The sequence below is a fragment of the Crocodylus siamensis genome, chromosome 1 (genome assembly GCF_052110815.1).
Source record: "Crocodylus siamensis isolate JL-2025a chromosome 1, ASM5211081v1, whole genome shotgun sequence".
Classification (NCBI taxonomy): Eukaryota; Metazoa; Chordata; order Crocodylia; family Crocodylidae; genus Crocodylus; species Crocodylus siamensis.
In genome coordinates, this window is record NC_143395.1 from 402,532,804 (window position 1) to 402,553,879 (window position 21,076).

At 42.0% G+C, this 21,076-nt stretch overlaps 1 protein-coding gene across 5 annotated transcripts in view; it reads right to left on the reverse strand.

Annotated features, from left to right (window-relative positions):
• FAT3 (FAT atypical cadherin 3) overlaps positions 1-21,076 on the reverse strand; it is a 661,489-nt gene that overhangs the window by 570,077 nt on the left and 70,336 nt on the right. Inside the window, exon 1 of one of the 5 annotated variants that reach the window (XM_090030585.1) lies at positions 2,630-2,963. The exons of the other annotated variants lie outside the window; for them this stretch is intronic. The gene's annotated coding sequence lies outside the window, so the exon portion shown is untranslated. Of the gene's footprint in view, positions 1-2,629; positions 2,964-21,076 lie in introns of those variants that run through there. 5 annotated transcript variants of the gene reach the window in all.

Here is a 21,076-nt window from a genome sequence, read left to right on the forward strand (position 1 = left end):
CTTCAACCAGATAACCTCAAAGTACAAGAGTAGTGTTAATGACATGCAATCTGTGCAGAGCAAGGCAGCAGGTTACAGAGAACTAATCAGCCGTTCGTGCCCGGTATGTCTACATTGCACATTCTAGTACAGAAGAGATGCTCAGACTACTCAAGTGCTGGCAGGAGCCTAGTTCAGGCAGCACAGAGCACGAATCAGTGTAAAATAGCCCTTGCTTTAGTTCCATACCGCGACACCTGGACTACTAAATTGAAGAGACCTCGGGGATCTCTGCAGGGCACTCCAGTCTGCAGTGTAGACATACTCCTCGTTAGCCTCCGTACTAACCAAGTATGGCTCTTTTCTGCCCTCTAGTGGCTAAACCGTCTAAGATGTTTATGCATCCTTGGCTGCTGCCTCCTGGACTTGGGCCTCTGGCTCAGTCGATAAAAGCACGCACTGTTAGATCAACAGACAATCATACTGTGGCGTCTTATAGTGAAAAAAGCCAGGGGCCAATCTTGTCCTATGAGGTAGACAGAAAACTCCTTGTCTTTACTGAAAGCAACATATTTGCATCTTTAGCGTTAGGTAATCAAAAGAATTACCTAATGTAAATATGTGCAGTCCATTAAAAATAAAGATTTTTCCTTCAGGAAGCACAAGATATATTTAGCGGCTTAGATGAACTCAAGTTTTTACCCAGTTTCAAGATACTAAGTTTTATGCCTGAATATCATGCTCATGTCAGCCAGGGTCAAAATAACCCCCAGTGATCGTTAGACAATTCAATGTCTCAATGATCTTTAATCAATCTCCCCAGAGGTACGCGCACATACAGCCATATGATGCTCTCCAATCTCAGAGACAGAACACAAACATAAAAAACTTCATGTTTCTTCACAAGTCATCGTCTTTTATGTGCGAATGTTCAAGTTGCCTTCCTTTGCTTGCCAGTGATAAAATATGCTAACAACATTAAGGCAAGGAAAGACATGCAGAGAGCTCACAATCTGTAAGCAGCATAATTAGCAGATGCCAATTTTTAAAACTTATTACTGCTCCTTCATTTCTACCCTATAAAAGGGGACATCAGTTGAAACCTGTTATCTAAATGGCTGTTTTCTTAGTACTGATACAAAGCAATGATTACGGGGAAAATATAGCCTCAGAGCATGTGTGAGGAAATAGCCAACCCATCTTGTAGCGACAGTGCAAACAACTACAGAAAAGAAAGAAATTCATGCCTTCAAATAGGACATCCCTCTTCCCCCCTCTTCTCTCCGTTCCCTTGCAAACATTTTGGATTTTAGAGTACTGAGAAACAACAACAGCAGAAAGAAATCACTGGGTATTGGAAGACTCTCCAGTTATTTAAAATATACCTAGACAAGACTAAGGGTACAGTAGAATTAGAACAGGAGGTTGCTCAGCTGAATCTGCTACTGATCATTTTAAAGCAAGAAAGATGAACGCACTTAGAAGGATGTGTTTTCTGTGCAAAGAACCAATAGTTATAAGACACAGCCAAGGAAGCAGTGCAGTCCCTAGAAATAGGACCAAAGCACCAAAATAAATAGATTAATAAATAGGAGTTAATGGGCTTGATGGGCAGCACGTACGTACTCATTCTGCAGAACTATAACCTGTTTCATAATACAAGAAAACCCCTGCTGAATTAAGAGCTTTTCCAAAAAATGGACACAGGCAAAGAAATTCTTTCCACACCAAGGTTATGCATTTAACAGGCTTCTTCTGTGTAAAGAACATAACGATACAATCCTGACAGAATTTGCTGCTGCTGAGTTTATTAAAGGGTTTATTTCTACCCCCTCCTACTCCAATGACATTTTTGTATAATTCTGTATACTGTACATAATTCTTCTTATTCATAATCTGACCTATGACTATAAGGATAAGTGTAGGCACCTTGGAGATTTTTCTGTGTCACCCTTGTCATCTGTACCTGAAATTTCTGCTAGACATGACAATTAAAAGTTTTCCCATTATCATTCACAACACTTAAAGAGGAAGAAACAAACACTTCAGAAGTTCTCTAAGCACCTATGTGTGCACGATATAAAACAGAAACAATACAAATGTCTCTCTCCAGTTAAACTGGTCTCTGTGGAAACTAATAAATGTCCACAGTATGCACTGTGATTCAAGTAATAATTTTAAACGAGCATAAACTGCAATGTGCTGAACTAAGGCATTCTTACCTTGCAAGGCATGTTTGAGGACATTCAATTACAGTACAAAGGAGAAATTGTACATGCAGAAAAGTATTATGCGCGCACCCGCACACACATCTTGGACACACATACACCTATTACATAGACAGTTCATCTATTTTAGATTGAGAATAAAGAGCAGAAAAAGGATAAGCAGCAGTATTAATGCCTCACCTTTATATCTCAGTCAACACCGAATCAAGTGTGGGAAGCCACTTGCAATAAAAAAGAAAAATTTCCAAAAATAAGAATTCTACTCCAGATGTAAAGCACTTCACTTGGATGATCTATAATACTTAAGTCATAAACCCCTCCCAGCCATCCCTCCCTCCCGAACCAATTAGTTGTAAATGTCAAACAGGATTGCACAAACAACGTACGAAGACTTTTAACCAAAATATTACAGAAGACTTTACCTTTGAGTCAGAAGAAGTCACAGAGAACAAGCGTAACAAACTCAGTGGGCACCGCTGCTGTACACATTTCTCTGTGGAATCCTCTCTAGTGGCCCCAAAAGCATTAAACATTAAAAAAAACTCCAGCCTGCCTGCTTCATTCTTCAGCAACCAAGATACATGCTGCCACGGTAACGAGGAAAGACAAAAAAGAACTACAGATCTTAGTTTCTTAAAACCTTTGTGTTTATATAATAAAAAGAGGGAGCGAGGCGAAATAGCACAAACACTTTCACTAGGAGAAACTGGTCTCAACCATTTAACTAACCTACAGCCGAAGATCATGCAGTTTGAATTTCCCTGCTTGCAAGCTCCCCGGGAAAAAAAAAAATCGCCTTTAGGGTGGAAAAAAAAAAAGCAAATGCATGGATTGGGGGAAGGGGAGAGAAGGAGGAGGAGGGTAGAGCTTCTATGTGACATACATATGGAATGAGCATTAGAACAATGCTGACAGGACAGCTAGGCAACTGCACTCTGGGGCAGCAGTTTTCAAAGCAGGGCTTTGCAGCTTTGGAAGGAGGAGGAAAAAATAACAAATATATCTATTTTTCTTTCTGTGAAAGGAAAAAAAAATGTATTAAAAAAAACAAAAAACCCCCACCAGAACAAAACAATGGAGTTGCTAAATTCTGCAAAAATCGCCTTGCCTGCTTTCCAGCGATGCAGGCAAAAGCCTTGATGTCTAGTGCACTTACATTTTATGCAGCTCACAGTGGGTTCCCCCCCACCCCTCCTCCTCCTCCTCCTCCTCTGCCTAGGAAGCTCTTGGTCCCAGGGGGTAAGAATTCCAGTGGACCCAATTAACACTATACTTTGCTAGCTTCTTGGTATGATCGATATAAAATAAGCTGTGTTTTAGCACCATTGAAAAATAAAGAAGCTGTGCAATTTGTGGCTGCAAGAGGCTGGGGGTTTTTCCACCCCCTCCCATCTCAAAATGATGAGCCAGCGGGGGGGAAAAAAACCTAGCACCAGTGCCAGCAACACAAGCTATATTTGTCAGAAACTTGATAAAAGCATACCGTTAGTTGCTCGTTTCACTGGGCTCCACAGTATTTGCATACACAAGATTTTCAAACCAATGGACAGCACCCAAGTCTCGTAAAGGGCTGTGTTCACCAGATCAGTTTATTGTAGTCTAATACACCTTTCTGTTATAGGAAATTTGTTAGACGGGCTTGAGGATCATTTCAGGGGCTTGCCTTTTTAAAAACAGGTTCTCTACAGTATGACTTCAAAGAAATACATTAACAGGTTTGCTGCTTTAAGGGAACACATCTTACTGTGCTTACTGGTTCACTCCAGTAACATGTGCCAGGACGCACTTTTCAAACAGCAAACTGTTTCATTTTGAAGTGGGAGGAGGTTGGGAGGCAGTAACATTCTTTGGTCCTGCTTCCACCAATCTATTAATCAAAGATTGCAGGTAAAAACAATCCCACTGTGTAAAAAAAGCAATTAGTAACATCAACTCTTGCCATTGCAAATTAATACAGCATATTCCACAACTGCCTGGTACAGTTTGCCTGCAACCAATTAATTTGGTGTTGGGTTTAAATCTGATCTGTTCGTTTGGAATTCCCAAATTAAGAACTTCCCACCTCACCTATTTTTGCAAAGAACAATGAAAATAAGTGTTAAAAAAATGCTAGTCAAGCAGAGGCAGAAATTTTATTTCGTATGGACTAGATCAAATGCAGGCTAACAAAACACAGAAGTGAACTTCCACACAAGTAGCAAGTTTCACTATCGGGATTGTTTTTGCTGTTTTTGTTTCCAGGGACTCCTTAATCTACAACCAAAAACAATAAGAAGCACTGCGCAAGTTCATTGATTGAACAGCTGGGTTGACCGCTGACTCAAATCCATCTTGTTAAATTAATGGCAGATTGTATTTCCATAAGAATAAAGTCAATTAAAAATGCTCAGGAAGCAGTGCTACTGAAGGCACTGAAGAGTTAAATTCATTAATATAAAAAACCTACAAGTGTATAATTTTAAGGTCATGATACTAGCTGGTAACATGTGAGGGAGCCCAACAGATTAAATGGGATGTGATAGCTATTGATAGTGACTCCAAATTCTATAACATTTGTCGGTTTTGCTCACATTTTGTATGTTATTTATGAAGTGTCTTTACACGAGGTACCTTCTTTGTCTTTCTGTGGTATTTTCCAGCTTCGGAAGGGTCTGCAGCTAAAGGATCATCTACATGAGGAAACCCAGGAAAGTTAAGGTGAATCAATGATATGTGAAGTCAACGTTTATGAAGCTACAGCAGTGATCCTCATCCTGGGGTGCCATGAGATATTGCACAGTATTAGCCCTGCTCCGTGTGCCAACACCTACACAGGGTTCACAAGAGAAACCCAAAGAATAGGATTCAAATAGAAATCCATAGTGTCAAAAACTTTTTGACCTTCTTTGGTCTTCCTGAGGGTTCCCTGCAACAGAAGTACTTCACTATTTTTCTGTAGGCAAAAAACAAATGAAAGCTAAGAGTTGGCATTTTCTGAGAAGCATCTTGATTCTAACAAAGCTGAGAACCACAGAGCTGCAGTGATCCAAGTCCACCTCATACTTGAATGAGAGCATCCACACTGGAGTTTATCACACTCTAACTTACATTAATTGCTTTTGCACCTTGAAGTTGATATGCCACTCCCTTTTCTGCATACTCTCTGAGTAAAGAATCCCTACACAGAATAGGACTTGGTCAGTACTTGAATGACAGAATTATAGGGTCATAAGGGACCACAAGTGTTATCCTGAATAAATGCAAAATGCACTTTCATGTTCCATCTCAGACAACTACTTATCCAGTCTCTTCTTGAAAACCACTAGGGGAGAAGGTTGAGGAAGTTTCCTAACACCTGGAAATGGCAGAAAATAGTGCTATAGCAACTAACTGTCCCCTTGCTTGTAAGTCAGTACTGAACCAATGACCTAACTTGGGAGAGGAACTCCAAAGGTAATGGCCTGTAAATAAGACACAAAGACTAACTTGAAATTCCCCCTTGAAATTCCAGTTTGGAGGTAATTAATTATATGTCTAAAGTGTTCAAGTTTGGGGCTGTAGGTAACAATAAGAGGAACGCTGTTATCCTTGTCCCTGTGTTGATATTGTAGCATGTCAGAGAAGGCTCCAAGTCTGGCTTTGTTGATTTGACTGGCTAGAGTTTGGGGGTTTATTGTAACTGTAAAAATCCCTGCTCCCAGTTGGTGGGATCAGACCAGATACAGTTATAACGTAGAGCTTGGCTGTAGATGGTGGGTCTAGCGGTGTGCTTAGGATGAAAGCTGGTGGTGTAAATGTAGCTGTGGCAATTGGTTGGTCTCTGATACTGTGTGGTGCCAATGTGGCCATTATAAATCTTCACGGCCGTGTCTAAGAGATGACGTTTCTGGATGGAGTATTCCAGAATTAGTCATGACTGAAAGGTGGAAACTATTAAAGTGCCGGTGAAATTCCTCTAGTGATTCATTCCCATGTATCTATACAATGAAGATGTTGTCAGTGTACCTTCGGTTGACCATGGGGATGAGAAGACAGCTGCAAAGAAAATGGATTTCAAGGTCTGCCATAAATTTGTTGGCATACTGAGGGGCCATACATGGAATGGTTGTAGTCAGGGATGATCCTAACTTAAGCAGGATACCTAAATGACCTCATGAGATCCCTTCCAGCCCTATTTTCCTATGTTCCTATTTGTCTGGGAATAACAAATCCTGCAGTTGTGCAGGGAGTTGGACTAGCTGACCCTTAAGTTTCATTGCGATAGTATGATTCTCCCCCCTCACAGCCCCATGGAGGAGAATCAAAGTTTGGTGTACATAGGTTGTGACAATTCAAGATGGAACTTCAAGTAGGCCTCTGTATCTCATTTAAAAGCCATTACCTTGGGAGTCTCTCTGCCAAGCTGGGGCATTGGTTCATTACTGACTTCGATGCAAAGGGACAGTTAGTTACCATATCAGGCAAATGATGACCTCTCAAAATAGTCATGGGGGACACACCTGTTCTGATTTACAGGCAGCCTCCCAACCTCAAACTGCATCACTCAAGCAACAAGTCACCTAACTCACGGTCTCACCCAAGCCTTGCAACAGACCCAAATGTCTTCTGTATCCCAACATCAATACAGATCACGTTATCACTGGTCCAAATACAACAGATTATAACTTCTTCAGTTAATTGACTTGCAACACCAGAAATATCATATATGTCATCACTTGCTTACAGTGCCCCTCTGCTGTCTACATTGGTCAGACTGGGCAATGCATGAATGCATGAAAACCAGAATTAACGACATCAGCTACAGAAAGACACACAAGCTTGTGACAGGGGTGTAGGTTGTAGCCGTGTTGGCTTAAGGACATAGGCAGACAAGATTCTTTCAGTAAATCCGGTATCTTTTATTAAACCAACTCAAAATAGTTGGGAAAATACATTTTAGCAAGCTTTTGGGCACAAGCACCCTTTTTCAGGCTGAAGACATGTCTGCAGATGGTCTGTGCTCTTCTTGGATGGAGTGGTAAAGCAGCCAGAGGCTGCTTCAATTTACCACCTCAATTTACATTTTAACCCACTGGCTTTCTTGCATACGTACTGGCCTCTGGCTGCTTTACCACTCCATCCAGGAAGAGCACAGACCATCTGCAGACACTTCCTCAGCCTGACGAAGGGTGCTTGTGCCTAAAAGCTTGCTAAGAAGAATTTTTCCAACTATTTGAGTTGGTTTAATAAAAGAAATCAGATTTACTCAAAGAACCTGATAGAACACTTTAACCTCCCTTGACATTCCTTTGCTGACCCGATAGTGGCTTTTAAACTTTTAAAAATTGATTTGAACAGAAAATTGTGGAATAAGAAATCATGCACAGACTGGATTGTGTTTAGCATGATTTAAACAGGGACTATGGATTCTTATCTCATTACCTGGTTTATCTTTGTTCCTATGGGTTTACTGCTTGTTTGTTTGCCTTTACCAGCGCTGCTCTCCTCCTCCATCTCTATCCCTTTCCCTTATCTTTTGTGTTCTAATTTTTCTCTCCTTATACTCTGCTTTTTGCATGTCCTTTCAGAGCATCTGATGAAGCGAGCTTCAGCTCATGAAAACTTGTGCTATATGTGTATGTCTATTTGTGTGCATGTGTATGTGGCTGTGTTTGTAAAATCTACTTTGGCTAGTCCATAAGGTGCATAACTACCCTGACTTCTATCCGACTTCAGACTAACACGGCTAACTACATCTCTAAACTTATAGCAGCCAAGTGTCTGCCCAGGCTGGTTTTGAAAGTTTCCAAGGCTGGAGATTCCACAGCTTCTCTAGGTCAGTGGTCTCCAAAGTGGGGTGTGCACCCTCCAGGGGGTGCGCAAGACGATCCATTGGGGTACAGGAAGAAAATATTAGAACCTCTATTTATTTGTATATTTATATAAATATACATATATTGGAGGTGCGTGCTCAAAATTTCTTTACGGATAGAGGTGTGTGATCAAAAAAGTTTGGAGACCACTGTTCTAGGTAGCTTGTTCCAATGCTTGCTCACCCTCATAATCAAAAAGTTCCTCCTAATCTGCAACCTAAATTTCCTCTGCTGTAGTTTGAGGCCATTGTTACTAACCCTGTCTCCTATGGTCACAGAGAAAAGTCCATCTTTATCCTCAAGTTATGAAATCCCCCCTCCCTCCCTACTAACCCCCCTCCAGTGTTCACTTCTTCAGGCCAAATAACCCTTGATCTTTTGGCCTTTCCTCATAAGTCATGCTTCCCAGGCCTCTAATAATTTTTGTTCCTCTCCTCTAGATTTTTCCAATCTGTCCACATCTTTCTTGAAGTGCGAGACCCAAAACTGGGCACAGTCCTCCAGGTGAGACCACACTAGTGCTCAATAGAGAGGAAGAATCACTTTCCTTATTTTGCAAGAAACACTCCTGTTAACAGAACCCTGTATGTTGTTGGCTTTTTTGCAATAACAGCACCCTTGGCTCATATTCAGCTTATGATCTGCTAAACCTAGGTCCATCTCTACAGTACTGCAGCCTAGCCAGTCGTTCCTCAGTCTGTATTTGTGCAACTGATTATTCTATCCCAAGTGCAAAACTTTGCATTTGTCCTTGATGATATCCAACCAGGACAAGTGCAATGTCCTGTACTTGGGATAACATAATGTTTATCCAGAAGCCAATTTCAAGTCAAAGAGGACAGATGAGGGGCTCCTTTGGAGTCTTGTGAAAAAACCCAAGAGGCACTGGAGAAAGACTGAGAAAGAAAAGGAAGATGTTGTACTTTAACTACACCAGTGGCTCTTAATTTTTTTATACTCAAGGCACCCTTCAGAAAATGCTAGCTTTTACCTTTCGCTCGTTTCTTGACTATGGAAAAATTACGGAGCAATTCCATCACAAAGATCTCAGAAAGACCATAGCAGGCTCTGTGGATTCCTATTTGAAATCTAGGTCTCTCTTGTGAATCATGTGTTGGTGTTTTCCCACCTAACAGTACAACACTGCACTGCATCCCAGGGTGCCCTTAAAAGGATCTCATAGCACTCTGGTTGAGAACCACTGAACTGCAGACTACTCTAAGCCTTAGCTGGTGAAGGGTAGCAAGACTTGATTGGCCAGCAAGCCAATCAAGTCTTCTGCACACACTGGAAAATGTATTTAAAAAGAGAAACACACATTATTTATGTGAATCAGAACAGGGTCTAATGGGCACCTGTTTATTGGGAAGGTTAGGTATTCACTGCTTTAAGGGTAACCACATACTTCACAGGCAACGCATCAGTCTTCTCAATGCAGGAAATGTTATTATTCCCATTTTACAGGTGGACAACTGGGATGTAGAAAAGTCCAGCAATTTCCCAAAGGACACACAGAAAACACTCAGGGGCAGAGCACGACTGCCGCAACATCTCATGTGTCTCATCCTCAAAACAAAAAACTTCCTTTCCTCATATGCTGACTTTCATATCTGGAAAGTTAAGAACTTCATCCCCTAAATTCTTCAGAGCCATTTCAGTCTATCTTTTATACAACACACTAGCGGTGAGTGTGGTATTTTAATGTGGTGAACAGCAGGAAAAGGTAGTTTAGTAACTGCCTCTCTCCTTGTCCCCAGCTATAAAAGGTAAATGAGGCCTAAGAAAGAAAAGCAAATGATGTTGTCAGTGTTCAGGAACAGCACCACAGAAGCTCTACCCATTCTCACATTTGCCTGAAGCATGTGTTTGACCAGCCAGAGGTCACAGTAATGCACACTCCCCTGTTCTCCAGATTCTTGATGGACATCCTCATGCATCTGCTGCAAGGCATACCTAGATCTGGGCTGGCTTCTTTACTTATCCACCTATGCAGTGGATAGGCACATACCTTCCTTGTTATATGGATGGCACGTGTCACACACATGCAGCCTACAACTGTGTGCACATACACACTCATGTACGGAGATTCAAAATATCCTGGATGCTAATCAACAGTGCTTTTTTTTTTTAAACCTGGAGCCACAAGTGGTCAAAAAGCAACACCATGAAGGATAAATTAGAATTGGAGGCCCCAGTTTGGTGCTGTATTTCCAAGCCAGTGAGAAATTCTGCAGAAGCAACTCTCACAGGTATGAAGGCATGCTGGAAAATGTTACTCAATGCAGAGCTGTTTGCCAGCACAGGGAAAAGTGGCAGCAGCTACTAAAGCCAGGAAAGTAGCCCCTGAGCCAACACCTCTCATTAGAAGGAACCAAGCACCAACTATGTTGCTGAGTGAGTAAAGAGGGTCTTGCTCTTGCCTGGTCTGCCCTGCCCCGCAGGGCTCCCTGGTTGCCTCAACCCTTCCCTACCCACAGACTCTTCTGGGCTCTGCCTCTCCCCTCCAGCTCCCTACAACAGGGCTTGGTTATCCCACTGGTCTGTATATGTCTGGCTCCCTGTTAGTGGGATTCAGAGGTTCTGGGGTGGGAGCAGACTAGGGATGAAGAAGTGGTGACCCCCCCCCCCCCGAGTGTGACATATGTGATGCCAAAATGAAATGCAATTTAATACAATTTGGCAGATTAAAGAAAAAGAGGAGGCCATACCACTAGAATCCTACCCATTTCTCACTATTTGCTTTAATAACTTAAAAGGCCCCAAACAGTAAAGAGCACACAATAGATGTCCAAGCCAAAAAAGATTATCAAAGAAACAGAGCTGAAAGGACAACTGGTATTTACTGCTTGGGGGCAAGAACTAATGACCAGTGTTAACAGAGCAGTACTGTACAACGTGCTGGAACGGGACTACAAACCTTGGGAAGATGGTCCTCCCTCCAAAGTTCGATTAAAACGAGTCAGCATTTGAAATGTCAGAGCTGCAATCTGTGCAGATGCTCTTAAAGCACCTCTGACCTAAATTACAAATGTGGGAGATTAGAAATGTAAAGATACAAATTGTTTTACACCATGTACCAGCTAATCCACTTTATTACAAGCATCGCCAACTCTGCTCATTATCTAAACCTTCTAACTTAAATGCTCTAGTTCTAAGAGACTAGCTGCCTTAGGCACTATTTAAGTTGTTTAGACTGTTTTTAGAAAAGACTGTTTTGATTATTAAAAGGGATATCAATTAGCCAATTTCTTTCTTTTTTTATTCTTTAAAACCTATTTAACATAATGAAGTGAGTTTATAAACAATAGAGGGGGGGAAAGAAATCTTAAACAAAATAAATCCTGACTTTAAAGCATTGATATTTCAGTACAGAAACAATGAAACATACATGCTGATTTAGTCTTTGGGCAAGAATGAGAAAAATGTCTGTGAACATTTTAAATATTTACCAAACAAAGGGGATTGTATCAGGTTACAGAGTATTTGCTTAGGAACCCTTTCCAAAGAGATGATAATTCTTGCTAGTAGGGATCACTGCATTTGGACTTTTATTCTTCTAATTAAATTTTGAGCGAGAAATAAACAGAATGAATACATAATGGCAGAAATAATAATAATAACAATAACAATATATAAACAACCTTTTACAACACTTAACATCAGAGCAGGTTAGCTAGATAATTACAATTTACAGCTTCACAGTAAACCACCAAGGAGGTTCCTCTGACTAATGCTCTGCACTATTATGTAGCAAGTATCAAAGATAAAAGGCCAATTTCCTATTTGGAAATTGAGTTTCAGAAACCAGCACCCACCATGCTGCAGGTTGGGCTATTACTCTCTCACTGTCATTAATCACGGAGGCCCGGAGAGGTGGGAATTTTCATCCCTGACTTCCAATCACATCTTTATGGCTGCATTTAGGAGTTCACTGTCAAGAGTCTGTAGTCTGTAACTATACACAATTGAGTAACCCAGGTTCCTGCCAAACAGAAACATTTGCAGAAGAAGAATAAGTCCTGTGGTTAAAACTGTGGATGAGGATTTTGGAAATCTAGAGTTCAAAAACTGGCTCTGGTCACAGACTTCTTTTCTGATCTTTGACCAGTCACTTAGGACAGGATCCAAAAAACACACTTAGGCATCTAAAGTGCCTCTGCTGCTAAGTGAAGAAGTCAGCTACCACACCCCACTGTTTGAGAGTATCTAAAGTTTAGTTTTTACCTGTAAAGCTACACAGGCACTTAGGGTACTGTCACTATGCAGGCCCCTATCACAATACTGTTTATGCATTTATTTTTAATGCAGGGGATGTCTGACCTTTTGTGATGTGAGCCAAGTTTAAATTTTAGACTAAGAAAGAAGCAGAACCAGACAAACAGGTGATGTCCTTGCAAAAGCCATTATGCACGTGGCAAGTACAGGCCATTACAGCTCTGAGGCAATACACACATTTTAGCCTGTTTTTTTCCATGCATGCCCAGTGAGCCCCAGCAGTTTGTTTTGCAAGCCACATACAGCTCACATACTACTAGAAGGCCTCCTCCACTTGAATGCAACATCTACAGGCAGTCCAAACCTAATAGGACGCTCCTAGTGTCCTGCACTATTGTGTGGCAACTATCAAAGATAAAAGGCCAATTTCCTATTTTGAACACAAGTGATGAGGGAAGTCCCCTCATCACTTCGCTACAGAGACAAGTTCCCTCTTGCTTGAATGATCACTCAAACTCAAGTTCTTTCACTCTTGGTTCCACCAGCAACCAGCATCAATGCGACGGGTTTAGGGTGCCCGCCCTAGCCTGCTGGACATCTTGGCAAAAAGCCATGCAGAAAGCCTGGCAGTTCAGGCACTCTCCTTGGAGGTGGTTTGACCCTCCCTCTAGCTGAAGAAGTGCTTAGAACTCACATTGCTCACTTCCTGGGTGAGTTTTCTAACAGGCTGTTACTGTAGCATTTCGATATTTAAACAACCCTTTTCTGCATCAATTTTTTTTTTTAAATCATAACTTTTACGACACAGGGTCAACCTATTAATTACATGAACACGGCACTATAACAGTGCACAGTGCTGCCTTTAAAGGATGTCACAAATGGTATCTGCTCCAGCATGGTGGCAGGTTCAGCTCATGCAGGCAAGGACCGCAGTGCCTGGGTGACCCATATCACCAACATCCTGTAGTTGCATGACTGGCCTACTCAGGTGGGAGGCAGATATTCATCTTGTCACAGAAAGGCAGGAACTCAGAAGCCATAAGACATCAGTGGTAAATTGAAGCTTCCAGAGACTTGGCTTTACTGCAGGAAGATGGAAAACTTTGGGTCGTCAGCTTTGGGGACAGGCCATGTGACATGACACTGCTGAAGACACAGAGCCAGGACACAGCTCAGCATCACCATGCCAGGCCCTTTGTGGATCTGGGATTTGGTTTTGGCCTGCATAGGAAAGGGAGGGTCTAGCTAGCTAAAATAGGGTCTGGCATAGGGTATGTGGATGCTCTTATATTCCAGACTAACCATCAGAAATGCTACTGGAGGCCTGCCCCATCAGCTTTAATCTTAGTAGCCGTTATACCAGCCCATCATAGACTCAGTGTGTTCCTTAACATGACCAGCCCACACTGGAGCCTGTGCTACAGTGTCTTCACTGCTCCTGGAACTCGAGGTAAAAGCTAGCTCAGGTACATCTACACATGCTGCTTTTACCCCTCTGAGGCAGTGTTCAGAACCCTTTTAAGGGGCCTTTTATCAGTTCAGTTATACCCACTTCCAAAGCAGAATAGACACTTCTAGTACAGAATTAGTGTCCAAGGAGAGAGATTGTGCAGAACAGCTATCAAAGGAGGGCTATTCTATACCAGCAGCTCCAGCCTCTTCTCTCTTGCAGATACGCTCACAGTTTCTTTGTGCCTCAGCTCCTCTTTTGTGAAATGGGAACCCTCTCTTTGACTGTCCATTTAGGTCATAAGATGCTTGGAGAACCTATACTATATGGGGAGAAGGAAGTCAAGCAGGAATAAAAGAATGAAAAGTCTACATACTTAATTGATGGCTGGCTGACATGCTGACACACTGACTCCACTGGAAACTGAAAGTGCAACCACTGCTGATATGGACTGTTAAAGGCATACTGTATTTCATCCACTGTTTTGTCAAGAAACCTCCTATAGGCACACTGATCTATGACATACATGTACTCCACATGTCATTCCACTTGATATATACCTCTAGCATTCGCTAGTAAAAAAAATTAAACATAGGAACTTCCTGCAGCAGCTGCTCACATACAGTTTTCTTAAAGACCGAAAATAATCATTTCGTTTAGGGTCAGTCTTCTAAAATGATGAAGTGGACAGATTTGACAAAAGAATGCAAACAACCAACTTTTTCCTCCTCCTGCTTACTATACATCTGTGCAGTTCATCCAAGCTACAGTTTTCTTTGTTTGCTCAAAGACCTCGCAGAAGTTGAAGGCAGATTTGTCCATGACAGAGCAGGACTTCCTGTTTAAGAGGAAATAATAATATTAGGTGTGTTGGCAGCACAACAGGCGAGTAGGCATTGTTCTCTGTCTCAATAATTATGTGCAACTTCAGTCCCACTTTACGTCTTCAGAATGAATGGGTGACATCAGGTTGCATCAGACATTTTACAGTACTTCATTTGACTTCCCATTACATGTGGACACCTTTCCTGACACTCTCGTTAGAAAGTCCTAATTGGCAACAGGCTAAGTTCCCTGGAGGAGAGCATCCTCCTAGTATGTAGCTGTGGTCTAAGAATATCTTCAGGTGCTGCAAGGAAGAAGAATGCTTACAGCATTTCTCAATTGATCCTTTCATTTCAGAGGCCATTTTTGAAGGAAAACTGATTGAAAAGTACCTCGAGCCTAGTCAGTTCCAAACTAGATGCAAATAAGCATGACAGGAAATCTCTGTTCTACAGCCATGATTTCCATTACCTGTAAACCGTTCATAAGGGTAGCAAAATCTCTCTCTAACAGAAAATTGCATGAATTCAAAAGACTGGATCATGCCCTTCTTACAGAGAGGTGAGGATTTTATTAGGAAAGAGTGTACTTGCACTAATTTCCTTATAGCCACTCCTGTTTTCATCATGAAGTTTGGACAAGCCCATACGAACATCAATTACAATGCATTTCTGGCAGGAGCCATTCAGTGGGCTAAGTGGTCTTTTTAAAGACTTGATCCGTCAGAAAATATATGCATGACTTCTCCAAAGATTGTTGATGTTGGTTTCTGCGATTGCTGGGAGATGATTTGAAATAAGATTGGTCTTGTTATCACACCCCGTTAGTCTGGCTGCAGGAAGGCAGTGCACAGATTTTGAATGCTCCAGAAGCACTGGAAGTGGTGGTAGAAGAAGCAAATGAGGGCCACTGGCAGGCTGTTACAAGGGGAGAAGAACCATTCAACAGAGGAGAGAGATATTAGGGAGCCAGGCACTTAAACTGTTTTTCACCAGGAACATTGTCCATGACCTACAATTATTCAGGTATCATGAATTACATAGCAGTGGGCCTAGGCAAGACACGTAGGGGTGCACACCCAGCATTGTAGCAAGGGCTGCTGGTGACTCAGTAGATGCACTCTTCTCTCCACACCAGCGCTGAGCCAGACAACTCACTCTGAAATGAAGGATCACTGCACTATCATCAGAGATGTAACCCAAGGTCCTGGACCATCCATAGTCATTAGAAGATTCCATGTTACTATTGTAAGAACAAGAACATTAATCTTGGTCAAAGTGAAGTTTGTGTAACTACATTTCCACATAACATTTTCACATTTCTATAACAGTACCAAGGAGAGTTTACAATGCATTTCTTAAACACGCTGTACACAATTTGCAGTTCAGGAAAAGAGGGCTACAGTGGCTTTCAGACACCCACATGCCATGGTGATTTTGAGCTGTTCTAGAGGAGCAGAGGTGTCCTGCCACATACCTTAGATCAGTGGTTTTCAACCTTTTTAGGTTCAAGTACCCTTGGAAGACTAGAAGCACCCTCATAAAATGCCACTTATTTCTTGACTAAAGAAAAATATTAGTACAATTCTTCTGTTGCAAAAAACCTCAAAAGACTATGACAAATCAGAATATTTTGGATACTATGGCTTACTACTTGACACATCTTGGTTTATCATGTGTAGGTTTCTATACCTAACGGTGCCAAAATTGCACAGAACCATTAGTAGGCTATCAAAACACAACCCTGGCTGAGAATCACTGTAGCACCCTGGTTGGGAATCACTGACTTGGACTCCCTGGGTTGTCCAAGTTAAAGCAGTCCACTATGCATCAGCACTAGTGCAGCCTGATACATCTGCTGTGCTGTGTTATGTGGCTGTATATATATCCAATGCACCCTAAATGCCTCCTACACTAAGGCCTATGAGGGACTATAGGAGCTATATATGCCTCCTATGAAAGAGCTGCAGCATTTTCTGCACCAGAACAATTCCCCTTAATCAGAATCAGAGTTTTTAAGGTTCCTTTCCATCATTTCAGTTCATTTGAGTAACAGGGCCGGGGCAGAGGTGAGAATCTTATCTCTTTTGTACTGTTGCTGGTACAGCCAGTCCACAGCATTCAATCTCAAAAATGACAGTGTTCATTGATGGTGGAATACTGAAAGGGTATGGGGGAGGGAATGCATCTATTTTTGGCATGCAGTATCCCTAAAATACATGAGTTGGGGGTTGAGGAAAAGTCTCAGAAAGCCAGAGTATTAATTTTTTGCAATGTCCTGAGAAATTAATGTTGTTTTAAAACAATGGAAGTCAGTGGAGAAGTATGTTCACTTTGTGACGTTTATTTAACTGTTGATAGCAACTATATAATATATGAGTAATTGTGTTTATGACTGTTTCCTGGAAGGCTGATAGTTAGAATAGCCTCTCAAGGCAGCTAAGTGCTTGATTTCTTGTATATTTTTATATGTTTGTCGAGCACCCAAACACCAAAGACAGAACCCTTTAAATAAATAAAGTACCTTGGGGTCATTCAACATGAATGGCTTTATATAATTGCAAGTTAACAGCTTTTGATGGAAATTATTACAGTAAGTTGACACAGGGTGTGGGGATAATCTGAAGACAAAAAGACAAATACAAAGATAAAAAAAATAGGCCAACAGTGCTTCAGTCAGGCAAATGCCAGATAGATCTGAACATAGCTTGTGTAGCTCCTTAGGGACAAAATATACCACCTTCCTCACTTGCATTTGCTCTTGATAACAGAGGAATGGAGGAATGGATGTCTTATTACAGGGATTCCAAAATTGGCAATTCTGTAATCAAGAGCCAGAACACTGCAGTCATCTATAATTGATTCAAATTACTCTGAAAAGAGGTTTAGAATGTGGCCAAGAATTTCCCTTTAAGGAATCCTCCCATAGTCTTTCTATTACATGATGCCACTAAAGTAAATTTGCTAAAATGAAGACAAATTCTCTGTTACAAGTTTCCACATAAATCAATGGAGCTGCAAGCATTTACACTGGCCCAACGCTTTTTACCTTTGTCACTAAGGCTAGGGACAGACATTCAAAAAACCTGAGCCTGAATTGATTCAATCTTTGCAGGTTACTCTAACCTGGCTAGGCTGAACTGGTTTGTAACTGGACAAACATTCTCTCTGGACTGAGAAAATTCAGGCACATATCTGCAGTGGCTCAGGCTAAAAGCCAGGTGGCACTAGAGCAGCCCTCCCTTCCTTCCACAGTGCTGAGCTGAGGGGGCTGACCAGGCCCGGGCAGGACTCTCTGATCAGGGAGGTCTGTCTGCACCATCCCAGGCTTTTCCCCGGTGACTGCTCAAGGGGTGGGAGTGTTGCTATCCCCCCACCCTCTGCTAGCACTCGGAGGCAAGGGGGGGAGGGAAGAGGGAAGTGCACGAATCCGTGATGATACAGAGCTTTTCAATTTTCCTTTCCCTACTTCTTTATACTGTGCCTGTAGCAAACTGACAGGTGAGCAAGCCAGCAGGCAGATGCTAACAGTGTTTAGCACCTCATCAGCAAAACAATAGCCTCTTTCTATTAGTTCAAACTCTTCTTAAAACATATTTTTCCAAGTTACCAGCTGACCTGTTGATTAGCTCTGAACAGCCCTAAGTGGTCACTGTTCTGCCTGCCTGCTCCAGTGAAATTGGAGACATTCACACACAGAGACACCTCTCAGCATTAGCTAGCGTACCACATGCCTAGGGTCTGTTGGGCTGGAGTCTTTGCTGTGAAAGATAGGAAGGAAGAAGGGAGGGAGGTGGGGGGGGGAATACCTGCTTGTCCAGCTAGCAGCAAAGGGGAATAGGGCAGCAGGGAGCCAGGCAGACTGCTGTGCCTGCCGTTTCTGCCTGAGCTGCAGCCAGGGAGCAGAGGGGAGGGTCCAGCCCTGCTCTGGAGCAGAGAGCCCGCCCAGCCCAAGAGCATGCCAGGATGCTGGGGGAGTCTGGTTTATTTTAAACTAGCAAGGTGTCTGGGACAGATATTGCATAAATTGGTTTGGGCCAAAGCAGTTAAGTCTGATACTACATTCAACTAGGTTTATCTCAAACTGGTTTTAGCCATTTTCAAACAATTTATGTGCACTGAACATCTGTTCTATTACAGATTTAAACCAGTTTCTGATCACTTAAACTGGTTTAGGTGTAATGTCTGTCCCTAGCCTAAAGGAAAAAATGTGAAATGGAGTTGATCTGTAATGGGAAACACTTCTCTAGATATTTTTGTAACATCTTAAGGGCGAAAACAAGCTCCAGGCTATGATTGCCTGAGATTTAGATGGGTTGGTCTTCTGCTCACTGGATATAAATGCCTGCATTTTCTTATTAAAAACATACTGGATTGTGATACAGTATTATTAAGCAAAATCCTAGTCGAGGGACATGAGTGATTTTGTGATCACACTCTAGCATTGTGTTTGAATTTCTTTCAGTGATTTCTAAGTTGTGCTGTGCATGTGCTCACACAAAGAAAGTAGATAACTAAACTGTTTTCCATTGTGTAGAGTTACTAAGATATCTTCTCATCTACTCTTTATGACATGTCTGTATCTCACATTGACACTAACAGAGAGGCAAATATACATATTGCAGATCAGAGTCAGACCAAAATAAATGAGGCAAAATGTGGTCAACAGAAACCAATTACAATGTTACAAACCACATAGCACAAACTATCAGAGTACTGAAATCAAATGAAAAGGCATATGCAGGAAAAATACATTCTTTTTTTCCCCCCAGAACATGTAATCAAGTCCCAGCATCATGGAGCTGAATGTAAATATTTAGACACGAACAGACCTCTGAAATGCAATTGCAGAATTTGCAGGCACGTGGAAACACACAATAAGCCTGCAAATGTGGAAATGCAAATCAAGTGCTCACATACATAACTGTCAGTATGTGCAACGGCAGTTTTTGCAAAAGCAAAACGCATTCATCACCAAATTAGGAGATGCATTTTCAGAGCCTATCTGAAATTCTGAAGCTCTACTGTCATACAAATAAGCATTAAATATTTAAAAGCTGTTAACGTAACTGCTGTGGCTTGGCCTGCACAGGGGCTTTTTCTACCACTTTCCTCAGTGCTACAGAAAACCAGTGTTTTTAAAACAAAACACATTGAAGTTCATGGTATTGAAGAGATGGAACACCTTACTACAGTGCTCCGTAAGAGTTAAGGGCTTCGCCGCTTAGATCTTCTCTTTTCCTGCGTCTCATGATAAGTACTAGAAGATTTATGTGCAATGAATTTTCAATTACTGATCTCCACCAGCTGGGCTGTCAGTCAGGCTGTCTATAGACTGGATGTCTTCACCTCCCCCATTTTCCTGTTGTGCGTGCACACAGTTCAACACAGATCCTCCGTCAATAAGAGCAGGTTAACATTGGTTTGGAAAGCTCAGAATTGTAGGCATGGACCTGACTGACTTCCTTATGTTCCAATCTAGGATGATTTTAGCAGTGGACCAAAGCAGCCAAGAAGAGTATTACAAAAGCAAATCATGTTTTTTGTGCCGCTCTCCCACCGATGATTCCCCATAAGGTACTGGTTCCCTACTCACACCAGAAAACTGATAAGGATTGCTCAAGTATTACTACTCTCTTGAATACCTTAAGCCACACTTTTTTCATCAAATTCTCCAAGGGGAAAAGTGGGAAGCTTTCAGACCAACCAGGCACACCACCCTTGACAAAGAGAAGGACCTCCAAAAAACAGCCTTAGATAAGCCCTAGCTTATGTGGGCTCAGAAGCCATGAATTTATGCTGGGTCCCACCTAGCATACAGCCTTTCCTTCCTCAGATACAGGTGACTACACAGCAGGTAAGTCAGGGTCTCCCGAGTTCTTCCCACCCTTTCGTTTTTCTCTAAATAAGACCCAGAGCAACAGGCCCCGTTCCTCTGACATAGCTAACAGCAGCTGTTCCCTTGACAGTAGCGTCCACCTGCTGTCATGTTTGCTATCACTTTGGCATCTGGGCCCCATAATTTCTGCCCCTCTTCTCTACCACTGCACCCCTCACTTGCCCTGCAAAACTAAGAGTTTGCCATACTAATAAATGTTTCTTTAAATGAACAATGGTGCGACTGTCATCCTCCCTTACCCCTTGCCTGCTACTCTGCCACTTGGCCTTGTAAGCTCTTCAGGACACTGACCAAGTCATACAGCACCAAAAATGTGAAGCCCTGTTATCTCTTGGTCACTGGGTGGCACATAAAGTTGCATAAAAACAGCAGCTGGAAGGAAACAGGCTAACACGACATCCTGGTTTTAAAAGGACCTCAGAGACCATTTTGACCAGGAATTCAAGGAGCCTTAAGGACCATTGTATTCACATTTAAATCTAAGTGAAGAAGCCTACACTGTGCAACCTCCAGCTCCCTCACCTCTCCTAGTAGCAACAGCAGCAACCAGAAAACCAATTTGAATAATACAATACAGCTACTGATTCCCAGCTCTCAAAAGGGATTGATCCATGGCAGCTTCAAAGAAGTCAGGGTTTAAGGTTGTGGAT